The sequence below is a fragment of the Macaca thibetana genome, chromosome 14, assembly GCF_024542745.1.
Source record: "Macaca thibetana thibetana isolate TM-01 chromosome 14, ASM2454274v1, whole genome shotgun sequence".
Classification (NCBI taxonomy): domain Eukaryota; kingdom Metazoa; phylum Chordata; class Mammalia; order Primates; family Cercopithecidae; genus Macaca; species Macaca thibetana.
In genome coordinates, this window is record NC_065591.1 from 13627619 (window position 1) to 13645189 (window position 17571).

At 39.5% G+C, this 17571-nt stretch overlaps 2 protein-coding genes across 5 annotated transcripts in view; one reads left to right on the forward strand and one right to left on the reverse strand.

Annotated features, from left to right (window-relative positions):
* LOC126935514 (membrane-spanning 4-domains subfamily A member 4A) overlaps window positions 1-14358 on the reverse strand; it is a 53253-nt gene extending 38895 nt beyond the window's left edge. The window contains exon 1 of one of the 2 annotated variants that reach the window (XM_050757026.1): window positions 14288-14358. The gene's annotated coding sequence lies outside the window, so the exon portion shown is untranslated. Of the gene's footprint in view, window positions 1-197; window positions 337-14287 lie in introns of those variants that run through there. The other variant, XM_050757025.1, reaches the window with a different exon arrangement.
* The window catches only part of LOC126935511 (membrane-spanning 4-domains subfamily A member 4A-like), a 37935-nt gene continuing 31630 nt past the window's right edge, over window positions 11267-17571 (forward strand). For 2 of the 3 annotated variants that reach the window (XM_050757017.1, XM_050757016.1), the window contains exon 1: window positions 11267-11476. The gene's annotated coding sequence lies outside the window, so the exon portion shown is untranslated. The remainder of the gene's footprint in view (window positions 11477-17571) is intronic. The other variant, XM_050757018.1, reaches the window with a different exon arrangement.

The following is a 17571-nucleotide window of genomic DNA, read 5'->3' on the forward strand; positions in this document are numbered from 1 at the left end:
AGAGCTAGTACACAAGACCAGAGCTGGAAGTTGGCTTTGCATAAAGTCCTCCCAGAAGACACCAGATTAGGCAGGAATTCAAAGCACATTTTCTTGTCCACTCTCTCCCTCTTGTGGCTCAATTAAATATGACAGGTCAATGTCAAAATGAAGGGGATAATAGGAAAAACAGAAAATCTGGGTTGTATATTCATTACCTTCATGACTCACGTGAATCACTTTCTTTCCCTGGGCCACAGTCTTCTCATATTTCAGTGTAGGAAGATTTCCACGTCTCTTCTAACTCTGATGTTCTATTTTTATAAGATGTAAATCAGGTCTCTCAGATACAGCCCAGTCTAAGCAAAGCATCTCTATATTGTAAGAACTAAGTGTCTGCGCGCGCGCGCGCGCGTGTGTGTGTGTGTGTGTGTTATTTCAGCAACTTCTCAGTGAGAGTCTCAACGACTTTAACATTGCTCTAGTACAAAAAAAGGAAGTGGTATTTGTAGGGCTGAGTTCATTCCGTGTGTCACACACTCACAGGAAGGTAACCCAGGGCCATTCAGGACACTGTCTAACCTCAGGAAACTTGGTCATAGGGCCAGTATGTGGGGCATGCAGGATTACAGTCTAAGTTTCCTGGCTTCAAGAGAAAGCATATTCCTTTCATACGTATCTATAGCGGATTGAATACACTTAGAAATGAAGATGCCAAAGGAAGAAAGAGGGCACAAAAGGAGCTGTGATGGTCTAGTGAAATGTGTCACAGAGAGCACCTTACCAGTAGCATAGACATATATTAATAAAAACTTAAAACACTGGCATTTATTTGAAACCCCCCCTCTTTGTTTCATATGTTAAAACACTTCATGGATGTGAATCATGTAAACTGTTCTGTCTCATATGAAATTGACTTAGCAATAATTAAATTGCAGAATTGTAAGGATTAATGTGTGCCCTAAGGAGGTTTTTAGTTAAAAAACCTTAAAGATGTTGATTATTTCTAAGTGTACAGAAAAGCAACCAAAAAGAAACTGACTGGAAAATGTCACGTATAAGAAGTAAAACAAACAAACAAAAAAAAACAAGGACCTAGACCCCGAAATACCACTGGACCCAGCAATCCCGTTGCTGAGTATATACCCGAAGGATTATAAATCATTCTACTATAAAGACATATGCACACATATATTTATTGCCGCACTGTTCACAACAGCAAAGATTTGGAAGCAACTCAAATGCCTATCAGTGATAGACTGGATAAAGAAAATGTGGCACATATACACCATGGAATACTATGCAGTCATAAAAAAGGATGAGTTCGTGTTCTTTGCAACAACATGGATGAAGCTGGAAACCATCATTCTCAGCAAACTAACACAGGAACAGAAAACCAAACACTGCATGTTCTCACTCATAAATGAGAATTGAACAATGAGAACACGTGGACATAGGGAGGGGAACATCATACATCGGGGCCTGTTGAGGGGTGAGGGTCTGGGAGAGGGATAGCAGTAGCAGAAATGCCTAATGTAGATGACGGGTTGATGGGTGTGGCAAACTACCATGGCATGTGTATACCTATGTAACAAACCTGCACATTCTGCACATGTATCCCAGAACTTAAAGTATAATTTAAAAAAAAAAAAAAAAAAAGCTTGCAGTGAGCTGAGATCCATCCACTGCACTCCAGCCTGGGTGACAGAGCAAGACTCCATCTCAAAAAAAAAAAAAAAAAAAAAAAGACAAAGCAACAGAACAGAATTCACAAAGCATACTGAAGATGAGAGAACTTGGGGTGAAGGTTCTGAAGGTATAGGAAAAAGCTAAGACGGTGCTAGGAGTTTTGCGAGAAGACATTTTGGTAGGGAGGATAACAGAAAAAGGGAAGGAGATGACCACAATTGGGACTACAGAGCAAGTATTAAGAGAACTCTTTGTATTCCTGGACTTCTTAAAATTGAGTACCACCTCCTACATGTCTTTGTGGTCAATGGTGAACAGGCCATACCACGAGTGCTGGGAGAATTTTCCTGATGCCGGGATTTGAGGTTTCCATTGCTGATTCATCCTAATTTATTCTTGAAGATATGCTACTTTTGGGGAAGAAACTGGGGAAAGATTGAAAAGTAAATCCCAGCTTGCATTCCTGGGACAAGTAGTCCCCAAGAGATTTATAACTTTAAGCTTGGTTCTGAACTGAGATCATTGTCTCCTCTAGTAACCTGAGGCAGCATCAAGACATCACATCCTACTCTCTGTCCTTACAATAAAAGGCCTCAGTTTGCTATCCCCAAGTCCAACTTGGCCCTACCCTCCAGAGACAGGTATGAAGATGTAAAGAGAGGGCCAAAGCTTATGGAATACATCCTACTCAGAAGAGAAGATAGGCACAGGGCCAGGTTCTACGCGTCCTGGCTCAACACCAACAGTAGAATTAACAAGCCTTTAGTTGCATCTGGAGAACTCCAGGTTCATCTAGAGCAGTAGCTCTTAAAATGTGGTTCCCAGAGTAGTAGCATCAGTATCACCTGACACTGTGGTTGACATGCAAATACCCTACCCCACACCTATTGAATCAGACACTCTGGGTGTGCAATCTGTGTTTTAACAAACCCTCCAGATTATTTTGATACACACTCAAGTTTGTTATCTACAGGCTTATAGCAGTAATTGGTAACGTTGACTATACGGTAGACTCAGCTGAAGAGCTACAAAAACTGTTGACTCTCCATCCATAATCCATATTAATTAAATCAGAATACCTGGTAATGGGGCTCATGTGTTAGTATGTGTTAAAGTCACCCAGGTTATCCAAATGCTCAGACAAGATTGAGATCCATTGCTCTAGAGGCAAAGGCAGACTTCTTGGAGAGCCTTTTGCTTCTGTATTCGTCCTTTCAGCTAACTAGTAGAAAGGCCCAGGCCTTTCTCACATTAACTTTTGTTAAGCAAGTTCTAGTCCCATCTCAGGTTTGTGCAGGTGATTTTTTTTTAAACATAAGCTTGGGACTTTAATTTTTATCTGATTAAGTTTGATCTGTATTCCAACACTAATGTTCCAGACTTTTGGGTTGTATCTTCAATCTTGACACTCTCATTTTATAAATTATACTTCTTGTTTTTGGATCATTTGCAAATAGGATCAGCAACTAAATTCTTGATGAAAATATTAAGTGGTTGAAGATCCAACCAAGAGACTCCACAAAGGATGACATGAACAACCCCTGCATAGGATTTCTACCAGATACAATACATATAACTGGTTGTTCAGGGCATGGTAGGCAGTTATAGTACTGATTCTCTGGTTTTCCATATTTAGAGTCAGCCCTGAGTCATTCATTGGCAGAGACCAGCTGGGCCTGGGTGTCATCTGATCACCTTTGTTTCAGGATCAGTCCCGAGCCTGTGAACTGAGGCCTCTTCAGTACTTCTTCTGAACTAATAATATAAGATTTCAAATGCCAGGTATAGGAGAAACCTAGTGTTGGAGTTATCTGGGCCTTGGTTTTTAAAACACAAGTAAGCACTTTGGGAACCCGAGGCGGTTGGATCACAAGGTCAGGAGATCGAGACCATCCTGGCTAACATGGTGAAACCCTGTCTCTACTAAAAATACAAAAAAATTAGCCGGGCGTGGTGGCGGGCGCCTGTAGTCCCAGCTACTCGGGAGGCTGAGGCAGGAGAATGGCAGGAACCCGGGAGGCGGAGCTTGCAGTGAGCCCAGATGGTGCCACTGCACTCCAGCCTGGGTGAGAGTGCGAGACTCTGTCTCAAAAAAAAAAAAAAATGTAAGGACAAAGGATGTCAAGATGTATAACTCTGATGTTCAGATGTTCAGCCTTCTGCTTCAGTCTTCCTCACTTGACTGTCTCTCTAGCCCTGAAGGAAATATACCAATGTCATGCCATGAAATTACCTCATAGGCATAATTGTTGTACATTCTGACTAGACACAATCAGAAGACGGCACGGCTTGAGTTTCACCACCAGCCCCTAAAAGACTGCATAACAGCTATCACATAGTCTTACTGAACTAATGTCCCTGGGAACTTGAACTCCAAACTCTTTGTGCTGATCCTTTGTGCTGAAAAGTGCAATGTTGCATGCCCTTTCCCAGCTTCCTCTTCTCCAGGGACTTTCATATCTTAACTGTTCCTCTTACAGTACTCTCAGAGCTTTTCTCCACCAACCACTTTTTTTTTTTTTTTTCCGTTTCAAGACACATCACTTTTTGTTTATTTCATTATACAAATTATTGCTTTCAAATCCATTTTTTCATGCATACATGCATGGCCATTTCTATTGCTTTAGTTAAATTGTCTGGTCTGGCACTTTATTCATTTGTATTTTTTCTATGATTACTAGGTGGGCATTCTATTCTCATTTTCTGTCATTCAGTCTATTTCAACACAATGCATCACTTGTATTAGTTATTGTACACTCCATTTTAATTTCTGATAGTACTGTCTTTACTTCAACATTAGTTTTTATTAAAATACTTTTGGCTAGTCATACTCATTCCATATGAACATAAAGAACATTAAGTCAATTTCCACAAGAGAGTTATTTGAAAGTATATTATATTACATCTGAAAAAAGTTTGGAATAACTGACAACCAGAAATAAGTCAATACAGTTAAGTCTCTGTTTATGTTTCTAAATAAAAGATGTGTGTCTTTCCCCATAAAAGTTCTTCATGTTTCCAATTGAGTGAATTACTGAATACTTTATATTTTTGTTTTAATATGACCAAAATATATTCATTTTAGGCATTTAATCTGGTTATTAACAATTAAAAATCTATAAATAGTCATTGGGCTTGAAATTAATCTTATTTTGGTAACAAATATTTGTATTATTTACCTCTAGTTTTATTTTTAGTTAATGTGGGCTGGATTTTTTGTTTTAATTTAGTGAGGTTTTATTTGGGATGAATATATGGACAATTGTTGCCTATTTACCAAGGATTCTTAAAAGCATGCTTTCTTTAGTGCTGACTCATTCAAGTATTTTGTAATTCAAATCATCGTTTTTGGCTTACATTCCTCAAAACTTATATATGTTAAAAATTCTCATGAGTACTATTTTTTTTTTTGGTTTCTCACACTCCTGGGCATTTTTTTATTAGTAGAATATTATATGTTATTTGATCATAAGATTCTAAACAACATATCATTGTAAATACCCTCCTTTGTCATACTTGAGAATTTTCCTTAGATCTTTTGTTGCCTAATATTAATATTCCATCCCTTGTCTATTATTTTGGATTTTCTGACCTTTATTTGCCTTTCCTTACCCTTACATTCACCACTACAATACGAACCTTTGGAACAGACATGGGATTTTGTCACTGTGCTGCTTGAATCCTTCTGTGGCTGCACATTGCCTCCATGACAAAGCCCAATGTCACCAGGAAGCATCTGAAGTCCTGTGAATTCCACATTTTGCACATCCAGGATCTTATCTCTCACCCAAATGAAACTGTCACTTCTCCCACTGTGATAGAATCATAACAAAGTTACTGCGGTTCCCCCAGTAAGCCAAACTGTTTCAGGACTCTAGCCTCTGTGCACACTGATTCCCCTACCTAGAATGCATATGGCTGCAAGCATCTGCTCTTCTTTGAAAGCACAATTTGAATGTTAATTTTCAATGAAGCCTCCTCTTCCCAAGGGAAATTTTAGCCAACATATCTTACCTTTGTGCTCTCATGATGCTCTTGGGGGTTTGATTGTGGTATAAGTTGGGGTTAGTTGATTGGCTTTGATTTTAGTCAATAGACTGGCTTTGATTCTAGTTGGTTCCTGGGTATTGGATGAGGCTTCCCTGATTACTGTCTCTCTGCTCACATTTATTATGTTGGGCATTCTGGTCCACAAAGTTCCCTTAGGCAGGGGCCACAGTTGGCAGACAAGTAGTATCCTTACAGCTTAGTGCTCATCTGCTGTCTAAATGCTTTCCAGGGTAACACAGTGTTGTCCCTGCCTATGGAGTTTAGGTGGAAGCAGGACCACTGGGCTATAAGCTGGGCTGTCTGGTTACCAAAGGCAAAGATTGTTGGAGTTGCCCACCCTATCATCTGGGTGTTTCTGGGGCAAGAGAAGTCTGCACTTCTTGGTGATTTCAGCCAGAAAGAAGTCGGACTGCTGAGCTGGAAGCTCCAGCAGATGTGGCTCACCTGTCTACCAGTGGTAGGAGTGGGTAGGGTTGCCCTCTCTGGCATCTGGATGCTTCCCAGGGAAACAGGAGGCTGCACCTGCTGGCTCAGCTCACAGAGAAGTAGGCCCACTAGGCCAGAACTCTAGCAGACATTGCCCAGCAGGCTAACAGTGGCAGGGTTGGGTTGCATTACCTGCCCTGCTGTCAGGGTGTTTTCTGTGATCACAGGAGGCTGTGCCCTCTGGCTGACTCCATACAGAGTGGAGCTGCTGGGCCAGGGCTCTAGTAAGCGTTGCCCGCATGGCTGCCAGTGGTGTGGGTGGGTGAGGTTGTCCACTCCACAGGCCAGGTGTTTTCTGGCACACCTAAAGCCTGCAATTTCTGGATGAGTTCACATGTAAGAGGGACTACTGCTCTGGAAGCTGTAGCAAGCATTGCCTGCCCGGCTACTAGTCTGGGTGGTGGGTGCATTGCCTGTCCTGCTTGTCTGAGTACTTTCTGGGACAACAGTAGGCTATGGCTACTGGCCAAGTCCAGGCAGAAGTGGAAATGCTGTGTAAGCAGGTGGCACGAGGAATATTATGTGGAGATTATTTCAGAACCCTACAACAGTCCCTAATCAAGAGAGGCAAGAGCGAAAGGACACAGGAACCCTAAGAGGGCTATGGGACTGCAAGTGTCCTTTCTTGATAGAAGGCCCAACAATTAGCTCAGTTGTCTGTGTTAAATGTCTGGTAGTTTGTACCCTGTTACGTACCCTCTAGGCTCCATCAATCATATTCTAATCCTACACAACCATTTTTTAACTCTGTATTTCTCCCACCTCCTCAAGCCAAGCCATCATCCTATTTTTATCAGGACTATTGCTTATGGCTTCTGAATGTTCCCTGGTTTTTTATATATTCTGGATATATAGATCCTTTCTTAATTATGTGTATTAAAATATTATCTAATATTCTGTGGGTTGTCAATTTTTGCTATGTGTATTTAGAGGTTCTGTTATTAAATACATACACACTTAAACTGATTACATCTTTCTGTACTATTTTTATAATTAAAAATTAGTCCCTTTGCTCACCAGTAACATATTTTGCTCCGAGGTCAATTTTCTTTGATCAGTTTTTTTGGGTTAGGGTTTGCTCGATATATCATTTCTCATCCTTGTACTTTACACTTTTTGTATGCATTAACATTTGCTTCTTTTAAATGGTAATTAGTTCAGTTTTGATCTTTTAAAATTTTGTCTGAAATGTTTGCATTTTATTACATATGACATATTTATGTATATATTTGGGATTAAATCTACCATCACACTATTGACTTTCCTGGAGGAAATAAATGTTCTAAATGTTGTTAGAATTTGATACATCAAATGCACATGCTTTAATTTTTAGGATTACAAGAACACACAATAAAAGACTTTATAACTTTACACTGTTGGTGGGACTGTAAACTAGTTCAACCATTGTGGAAAACAGTGTGGCGATTCCTCAAGGATCTAGAACTAGAAATACCATTTGACCCAGCCATCCCAATACTGGGGATATACCCAAAGGATTATAAGTCATGCTGCTATAAAGACACATGCACACGTATGCTTATTGCAGCACTATTCACAATAGCAAAGACTTGGAATCAACCCAAATGTCCATCAGTGACAGACTGGATTAAGAAAATGTGGCACATATACACCATGGAATACTATGCAGCCATAAAAAAGGATGAGTTAATGTCCTTTGTAGGGACATGGATGCAGCTGGAAACCATCATTCTCAGCAAACTATCGCAAGAACAGAAAACAAAATACCGCATGTTCTCACTCATAGGTGGGAATTGAACAATGAGATCACTTGAACACAGGAAGGGGAACATCACACACCGGGTCCTATTGTGGGGGGAGGAGGGGGAAGGGATAGCATTAGGAGGAATACCTAATGTAAATGACAAGTTAATGGGTGCAGCACACCAACATGGCACATGTATACATATGTAACAAACCTGCACATTGTGCACATGTCCCCTAGAACTTGAAGTATAATTAAAAAAAAAAAAGACTTTATAACTACTAAAATTAATTGGAGAGAGAAATAATGCAATAAAGGGGTATATAGAACCTTCAATCAAAAAAATAGAAATCATTTTTTGTTCATTTGTTTGTTGTATTTGGTTTCTCTATTTTACAGTATTGGTTTTCTTAAATATTCAGTGTTCATTTACACTTTCATTTGGCAATTTCTCTTATCATGCCAGGGAATGTAGGTCCTGCTTACCACAGCCTACATCTGGTGACTGCGAGAGAAGAGGGGGCATAAAGACAGGTTATACATATAGATTGGTTGTGACATAGTTGAGAGAAAGCCCCCTCCTTCTCCAGACTAAGGTGACCTCTGTGTCTTCATCATCAGAATCCCAGCTCTAAAGTATGAGCTCAAGACTTTCATTAGGGAATCAATTCCATAAGGTTCTCTGCTTTTTTCTTTTCTTTTATACCCTGTGAATGGAAGCTTAGACCTTAATTCTCGTCTCTTTCCTGTTTTTTACTCAGAGCTGGCACTCACATTCTATATACTTGTGTAGACCAGAACCATGAAACAGTTTTTTTTGTTTGGTTTTTGCTCATAAAACAGTTCTCATGTTTTGCTTTGGGGATAAACTACCTTGTTATGTGATGCCTGTGTGAGGGAAAGCAGATCAACTGACCCAGCTTTTCCAATATAATTTTTAAAATTAATTAACAACTGCTCTGGGCTCTGACCTACTTCTCTGCTGCTTATAGTTTTGACACTGAACTTGAGCTCTTTTTTATTTGCTTTTATTTGTATAGTAGTTAGTTTTGTCTTATGCTTATTTAGAGGTAGGGTGATTCTATTTCTGTTTTCTCTGTCAAATTTCATTTTTATTGTTCTATTTTTTTGTTTGTTTGTTTCTGAGACGGAGTCTCGCTGTGTTGCCGGGGCTGGAGTGCAGTGGCATGATCTCAGCTCACTGCAAGCTCCGCCTCGAGGGTTCACGCCATTCTCCTGCCTCAGCCTCCCGAGTAGCTGGGACTACAGGCACCCGCCACCACACCTGGCTAATTTTTTTGTATTTTTAGTAGAGATAGTGTTTCACCGTGTTAGCCAGGATGATCTCGATCTCCTGACCTCGTGATCCACCTGCCTCAGCCTCCCAAAGTGCTGGGATTACAGGTGTGAACCACCGCGCCCAGCCTATTGTTCTTTATATCACCATAAGTCCTCAAATCACTTGTCTGCTAATGATAACACTAATAAGATCTCACTTCACACCATATGGAAGAGGAGGAAAGATTGACATCTGTTCTTAGTCTAGAATTTCAACCTCTCTTATAAAGTCATGAAACTCTGTACCTTTGTCTTCCGTAGTGCCACATTTTCCTAGTTTGCCTGTTATCTTCTTTAATCTCTTTTTTGTCATCCTCTGGGAACTCTTATTTCTGATAATACTGTTCTATACTCTAGCAAAAAGGGTTTGATCTTTTCTGCCTCCGCCCACAAGCCCGGGTGAGCTCATTCCTCTGGGTGAAGAGCTATTGGCTTTACCTCTACAACCATGTTCTCATTCCCCAGCTCCTGCGAGTTATCCAACTTTCGTCAACCTCATTTGAAGGACCCACACAATTCAAATTAAATATGCTCAAAGTCTTATTCTTTGTTCCTCCAGTTCTGTCGTTGTCCATGTCTATTGCCTTAGTGAATGGCTCCATCACTCATTCAGTTTCCTAACCCAGAATCTCAGTGTCATCCTTTCCTGTTTTTTTCTCCTGATTTACATATCCATTATATCAACAAGTACTGCCATTTCTCACTCCTAAACATCTTTCAAATCCATTCATTCTCTCCAACTTCACTAGCATCACAGGTAGTTCAGGTAACCATCATCCCTTCCCTAGAGAACTGCTTCTTTCTTGACCCTAATTCCCTGATTTCAGTATTATGTATTCCTATTGTTGCTTTACATGAAAACCAGGACACTATTTCTGAAATATAACCCATTTTAATTCTGAGAATTAAAATAATTTCAGATTATAGACAACAAAGTTTTTGGGATTAGGCAAAACTGGATGTCAGTCTCATCTATACCAGCTATAGGAATATCTCTGAGTTTCAGTTCCATCTTCGGGAAAATGGGAATAACAACATTATCTAGCTCCGTCCTTCTTCCATTTGTGTGTCTTTTGCTTATTCATCAGGTCTCCAATTAGATGTCTCCTTATCTAGGAAGTCTCCTCTGCCTACCCAACGTTGAGTTCTTTGATCCTCCTATGAGCTCTCTTAGGATACCCTATTTTACCTTGCAGATCACTGATTATAATCGGTTGTAATGATTTATTTACTCATTAGCATTGCCACTTTACCTTGCAGGTAACTGATTGTAATGGGTGACTTATTTACTTGTCTGTATTGTCAAGTAGTCTACAAAATCCTTGAGCGAAGATGATTTTTCACCATTTTATCTGAAGCACATGGCTTATGGTAGCTTTTCTCTAAGAAAATGCTGAATCAATGAAAACTGCATGCCACTTTGTTTTCCTCCTCCATGTAAAGTAGGCATTATTTTATTTTACAAATGAATCAGGTTCAGGGGATTAACAAGGTCATGCAATAAATGATTGCCATTGGATTTGTCTTAGTCAAAGACCAGCTTGTTCTATGATACCAGCGGCTTCTTTAACTTAGAAAGATGTTGTATTAATTATTGCTGTACAACAAACTTGTTCCCATTTTATGGCTATTCATGTTGGACCTCCAAAGGTGAAATATCATGAAAATAAGATATTTAAGTTGTGTATATTGAGACACAATTACTTTTTCACCAACCTAATACAATAGTAATAGTAGTTCTCTGGGAAGACAAGAATACTATGGAAATGTGTGAAATTGTGAAAGGGGGCATTTATAAATTACCATTTACTTAGCTTGTGTATATGACAATCTTTGAGCAGAGTCTGGCACACAGAAAATCCTCCACCACTGATACCCACAGTAATTAGCACTATTACTTTCATAGGAAAGACTGTATCAGGCAGCCACTGCTTTTTCAACACATTTCAAAATAGACTTCCACACCCATATTGGGAACACAAAATCAGTTAATGCTTCCGATACAAAACAGGAACTAGTTGTGGGTCTCAGAAATTCTCAACACATCCTTTCAGGTTCCAAACATCTACTAGAAGAGGAATGCAGATTTAAACTGAGTGAGGTGTGGAGTGGGGGAAGCTGACTGGGTCTGGACCAAAGAGAACTTCGAGGAACTTGCCCAGAGCCCTGCACGCATCAGACCTACCGCAGACACTGCAGGCCCGAAGAAAGGTAGGCCCAGGGACTTGCCTTCCTAGGCTTTCGGGCTGATGGTTTGGTTCACTTCCCGGGTTTAGGATTTCTGGGAGTGGAATGAGAAAAAAAATGAGGCCACTTCCCATGACACAAGCTGGTAGTCAGGGTTGGGGTGGGTTGCGTGTACCTTTAAATGTGCATTTGGTGAGGGGATGAGGAACAGTCTTTGCTACAGTTGATGGGAGTTAGAAAAGCCTCCTCAAGGCTGACACTGGAGCTGGATGAGATTTTTTTAAGTTACTTTTGTCCCTTAAGTTCTCAGGATTCCAAAACACTGTAAGCAATATTTTAAACTTTTGATTGATTACCTCATCTGCTGTTAATGTCCTTCTTCCATGGTCTTTATGCTTTGTCTCTGACTGGTTATTTTTATAATTCGAGATTTAGGAAAAGATCTACCATGTGCAGAATTTGGTGTACATGGAGTAGGGCACAGGCAGGGTCTTGCATATTTAGATGGGCTGTGGCCTGCCCTCGTTCTCCAGTGGTCTTTGGCACTATTCATGGGCACCCAGGCAGTAAACGGAAGCTGCTCATGATAAAATCTAATGAAAAATGCTTTGTAGACTTTTAGCATTCTTAGGATAAGAAAGAAGCTTGTAAGAGTCGTGGTCATTGTAATCCTTCCCCAGATGAAGTAAATGAAACTCAGAAAAGGGGAATAATGTACCCAGAATCACACAAGTTAATAAAAGGGCTGAGAGCAAAAAACCCAGAATTCTTGGTTCCTAGTCCAGGCCTTTCCACTTCCCATGCCACCACTTCTGCATCCCCATCATCCTCCTAAAAACTATCCAGATTCAGGCCTCATTTTGGGTTTCTAGTCTATTTGATAACTTTGCCAAGAAAAAGGGGGTGACCATGTGTACCACTCTCCTCATGCTCTCTCCTTGTGATTGTGGCAGGGGGTGGGGTGGGGCGGGGGGGATGGTGACATAAAAATGAGGAAACAAGAGACTGGTGGTGCTGCTGATCCACAAAGAGACTGGGGCCAATCAAAGAGGGAAAGGTGGTCTAGGTTCCCTCCCCTCTTTATGGGCGGGGGGCGGGGTGTGGGGAAGACATTGTAGTTGTCAAGAGCCTGATGCATATAGGTGATGTGACAAAACCAAGGTTTAGATTCTTCTCCAACCCAAAAGAAATGTCCCTCCCTCATATGCATCCAATATTCTCTGCAGTTAAAAAAATATATATTTTGATTGTAGAGAAGTGGAGCCTTGTAAATACGTGTTTCTTTCCTTGGGAACCTTATCTACCCTAGATAATTAACACATGGATTTCTGTGGTGTAAAGATAGGAGGCAGTTATATAAATTTATGTCAAGAATGTCTTACAAAGACAGAGCACCAGCCTTGAATGACCAGAACCTGACCTATGTTACCAAAGAATTATGGAAAAGCATAAGAGTCAGTTATAAGCCTTAATGTGATATAATGACTCGGCCCTCGGGAAGCTTACAATCTTAACAGAGAGGCACTAAACACAGAGAGAGAACCACCAGGTGTGTTTGATAAGACAGACCCAACATGTCCTAAATTCTCAGTCTGAAGGTGTGCCTGAGATATTGAGGCAGAGTTTCCCTTACCTTAAAGAAGAAGAGGCTGGGCGCGGTGGCTCACACCTGTAATCCCAGCGCTTTGGGAGGTTGAGGTGGGTGGATCACTAGGTCAGAAGATCAAGACCATCCTGAATACAGTGAAACCCCATCTCTACTAAAAATACAAAAAAAAAAAAAAAAAAAAAAAAATTAGCTGGGCATGGTGGCAGGTGCCTGTAGTCCCAGCTACTTGGGAGGCTGAGGCAGGAGAATGGTGTGAACCCAGGAGGTGGAGCTTTCAGTGAGCCGAGATCATGCCATTGAGCTCCAGCCTGGGCAATAGAGCGAGACTGTCTCAAAAAGAAGAAGAAAGGAGAAGGAGAAGAAGAAGAAGGTGGTACACATTTAGATGGACTAAGAAGAATTATCTTTAATTTCTTTCAAAATAACTTTGGTTTATGTGGTGTAAAAGGAAAGTAACAAATTTCTTAAACCCTTAGCTACCACCAGAGGTTGAGTAATACACATGCGGGAAATGGGCAATGTGGGGAAATGGTGTCTGAAAGAAGACAAGAGCTACGCAAAACTGTTAGTGTGTGAGCGGATTAGATGCTGTAGTGGGTTTGTTGCTGTTCTTGTAAGGTGGTCATAGCAGGGGGGGTGGAATATTCCTGCAAATGGGCTCAATATATGCAAATGTCTCAATATATGAGTGAAATTTCCTTAGAACAACTTAAATAAGTAAAATATACTTGGGGCTTTAAAAAATAAAAAGGATAAATTCAAGATAAGGCTATGATAATAGATATGGGTTGAAGTAGCAGAGTTTTTGTTATCAATAACATTAAATTTTTATCTTTATACTAAAGGTGGTGAAATGCAAAGAAAGGACTTTAAAGGGGAGGGTGACACAGTTGTTTTTGCATTTGATCATTTGGCTACAAAGTCAGGGGTGGGTTTAACATCCAAGGTCACAAATGCACACTGGGGAACATTCAGAGGCTGTAAGTCCTGATAAAAATAGGATGATGGCTTGGCTTGAGGAGATGGGAGAAATACAGAGTTAAAAAATGGTTGTGTAGGATTAGAATATGATTGATGAAGCATAGAGGGTATGTAACAGAAGGTATCAATGACAAACTACCAGACATTTAACACAGACAACTGAGCTAATTGTTGGGCCTTCTATCAAGAAAGGACATTTGCAGTCCCATAGACCTCTTAGGGTTCCTGTTACCTTTAGCTCTTACCTCTCTTGATTAGGGACTGCTTGTAGTGTTCTGAAGTAATCTCCACATAATATTCCTTGTGCCACCTTCCTTTATCTGAAAGATAAATTTTGAGGAAGACTTAATATCTTCTACTTTGGTCTTCTAATGTTTGAAATAAAAATTACCTCTTCTTTTTGCTGGAACAATTTGCTGGATGATCATATTATGGACTTTATTATAATGACTTTAAAATTAACCCCAGAGGGGGACAATTCTCTCAAGTTCAGCAAAATTTGAGGGTATGGATTCAGTTTAAGACCAAAAATAAGGCTTGCTATTTTATGTTATTCCTTTGTTCCAAATCTAAATTTTGTATTCTGTTCAGGGGATGCTAAAGTCTACATATAGGTTTGATTATACCTACTCAATAAAATGTAAACATAACCCACCTCACAAACTCCATTATGATTAGAACAGAGATTACAAGAGGAAGAGGAGGGCCTCCTGGCCTGCCTCTACATAGTCTTATATCTAAATTAGTCCATGAGAGCAAAAACAAGCACAACCCTGACTCTTCTGACCAATCTTTGAGACAAACTGCAAAAGAGAGGAAGAGTCAACCTCGGACAACACGGTACCATGAATAACATGCTCTCTCCAATTATATAGACCCCTCCTCTCTGCTTTTCACTTCCCTAAGATAGGACCAGTTGAAGCAGGGTCATGCCAGGAATAAAGCCCCTCTTTAGCATGTCCTTGAATGGCAGAAAGTGTTAGAGGAAATTTATGTTTTATACTTCGAGCCAGAAATGAGTAAGTGAGAGTAGGAAGACCAATAATAATAGCCAATATGTAGTTAGTATTTATTAAGTGACATGCACTGGTTTAAATGTTTATATGTGCTATTTCATCATTAAATTTCTCTATGAGATATGCTCTATTATTCACAGGATAGAGTTACAGAAACACAAGATTAATTAACTTGAGTAAAGAGTGGCAGGGCCAAAATTTAAAACCAGGTAATTTAATTCCAGAACTCCTTTGCTTAAGAGGATCCACTATACTAGTCTGGTGAATAGAACTCTTTATTTGCACATTTATTCATTCCTCAGTTGTTGGACATTTGGGTTGTTTGTACCTTTTGACTATTATAGGTAACACTGCTAGGAAAATTCATTTTACAAATTTTTGTGTGGACAGATGTTTTTATTTCTCTTTGTATGTATGGAAGGGATGGGAATGGAATGGAAGGGATAGGTCATAAGGCAGGTTCGTGGTTGACATTTTGCAAAGAATCAGTTAGGGAGGAATCCTCCTTATGTTTTAGGAATAGTTTCAGTAGGATTAGCTCTTTGATATTTATTAGCTCTTCAGTGACATAAACACTTCTTTGTACATCTGTTAGAATTTGATTGTGACTCTATAGGGCTCAATAATCCAATCTTCCACCATAATAAACTGGAAAAAGAAGAGCAAACTAACTGGAAACAACTTGTAGAAAGGAAATAATAAAGACTAGAGCGAAAATAATAGAGGGTAGAAACACATTACAGTAAATCAACAAAACCCAAAGTTCATTCTTGCAAAGATCAACAAATTTGAAAAACCTTTAGCTATATTGAATGACAAAAATTACAAGAAGAAATCACTAAAATCAGGAATGAAAGAGGCAGCATAATTACCAAATTTACAGAATTAAAGAAATTATAAGGGACACTATAAAATTATATCCAAATAAATTAGATAACATATGAAATGGTCAAATTTTTATGAAAATACTACTAAAACTGACTGAAGAAGAAATACAAAAACAAAAAGAAATACAAAATCTGAATAGATCTATAATAAGAGATTAAATGAGGAATTTTAAAAACTTTTATAAAGGAAAGCCCAGGATCCTGTGATTTCACTGGTAAATTTTACTAAACATTTTAAAAAGAATTAATACCCTTCCATCAAAAACTACAAGAGAAGTGAACAATTCCAAATTTATTACATAAGCTAGTATTATTTTGACACCAAAATCAAGAAAAGACAACATAAGCAAACAAAACTACCTATGAATGTCTCTTATGAATATAGACACAAATACTCAAATAAATATTAGCAAGTTGTTGTGGGAAGTCTGGGACCCCGAACAGAGGGACCGGCTGAAGCCATGGCGGAAGAACATAAATTGTGAAGATTTCATGGACATGTATTAGTTCCCCAAATTAATACTTTTGTAATTTCTTATGCCCATCTTTACTGCAATCTCCGAACATAAATTGTGAAGATTTCATGGACACTTATCACTTCCCCAATCAATACTCTTGTGATTTCCTATGCCTGTCTTTAATCTCTTAATCCCGTCATCTTCGTAAGCTGAGGATGAATGTCACCTCAGGACCCTGTGATGATTGTGTTAACTGCACAAATTGTTTAAACAATATGAAATGTGGGCACCTTGAAAAAAGAACAGGATAACAGCCATGTTCAGGGAACAAGCGAGATAACCATTAGGTCTGGCTGCCTGAGAGCCAGGCAGAACAGAGCCATATTTCTCTTCTTTCAAAAGCAAATAGGAGAAATATCACTGAATTATTTTGCTCAGCAAGGAACATCCCTGAGAAAGAGAATGCATTCCCAAGGGGAGGTCTCTAAAATGGCCACTTTGGGGATGTCTGTCTTTTACGGTTGTAGATAAGGGATGAAATAAACCCCGGTCTCCTGTAGTGCTCCCAGGCTTATTAGGATGAAGAAATTCCCACCTAATAAATTTTGGTCAGACCAGTTGTCTGCTCGCAAACGCTGTCTCCCGATAAGATGTTATCAATGACAATGCATGCCCGAAACTTCATTAGCAATTTTAATTTCACCCTGGTCCTGTGATCTCGCCCTGCCTCCACATGCCTTGTGATATTTTATTACCTTGTGAAAGATGTGATCTCTGTGACCCACACCCTATTCGTATACTCCATCCACTTTTGAAAATCACTAATAAAAACTTGCTGGTTTTGTGGCTTGGGGGACATCACAGAACCTCCTGACATGTGATGTCTCCCCTGGACACCCAGCTTTAAAATTTCTCTCTTTTTTATTCTTTCCCTTTATTTCTCAGACTGGCTGACACTGAGGGAAATAGATAAGAACCTACATGAAATAACGTGAATTATCAGGGGCGGGTTCCCCAGATAGCAAGTAGAATTCAGCAATATATAAAAAAGATTATATATGAGGACAAAGTCAGATTAATCTTAAGAATATAAAACTTAGCATTCAAAAAAATCAGTGTTATATAATGCATTAATTGAATAAAAGACAAAAACCACAAAAAGGCACAT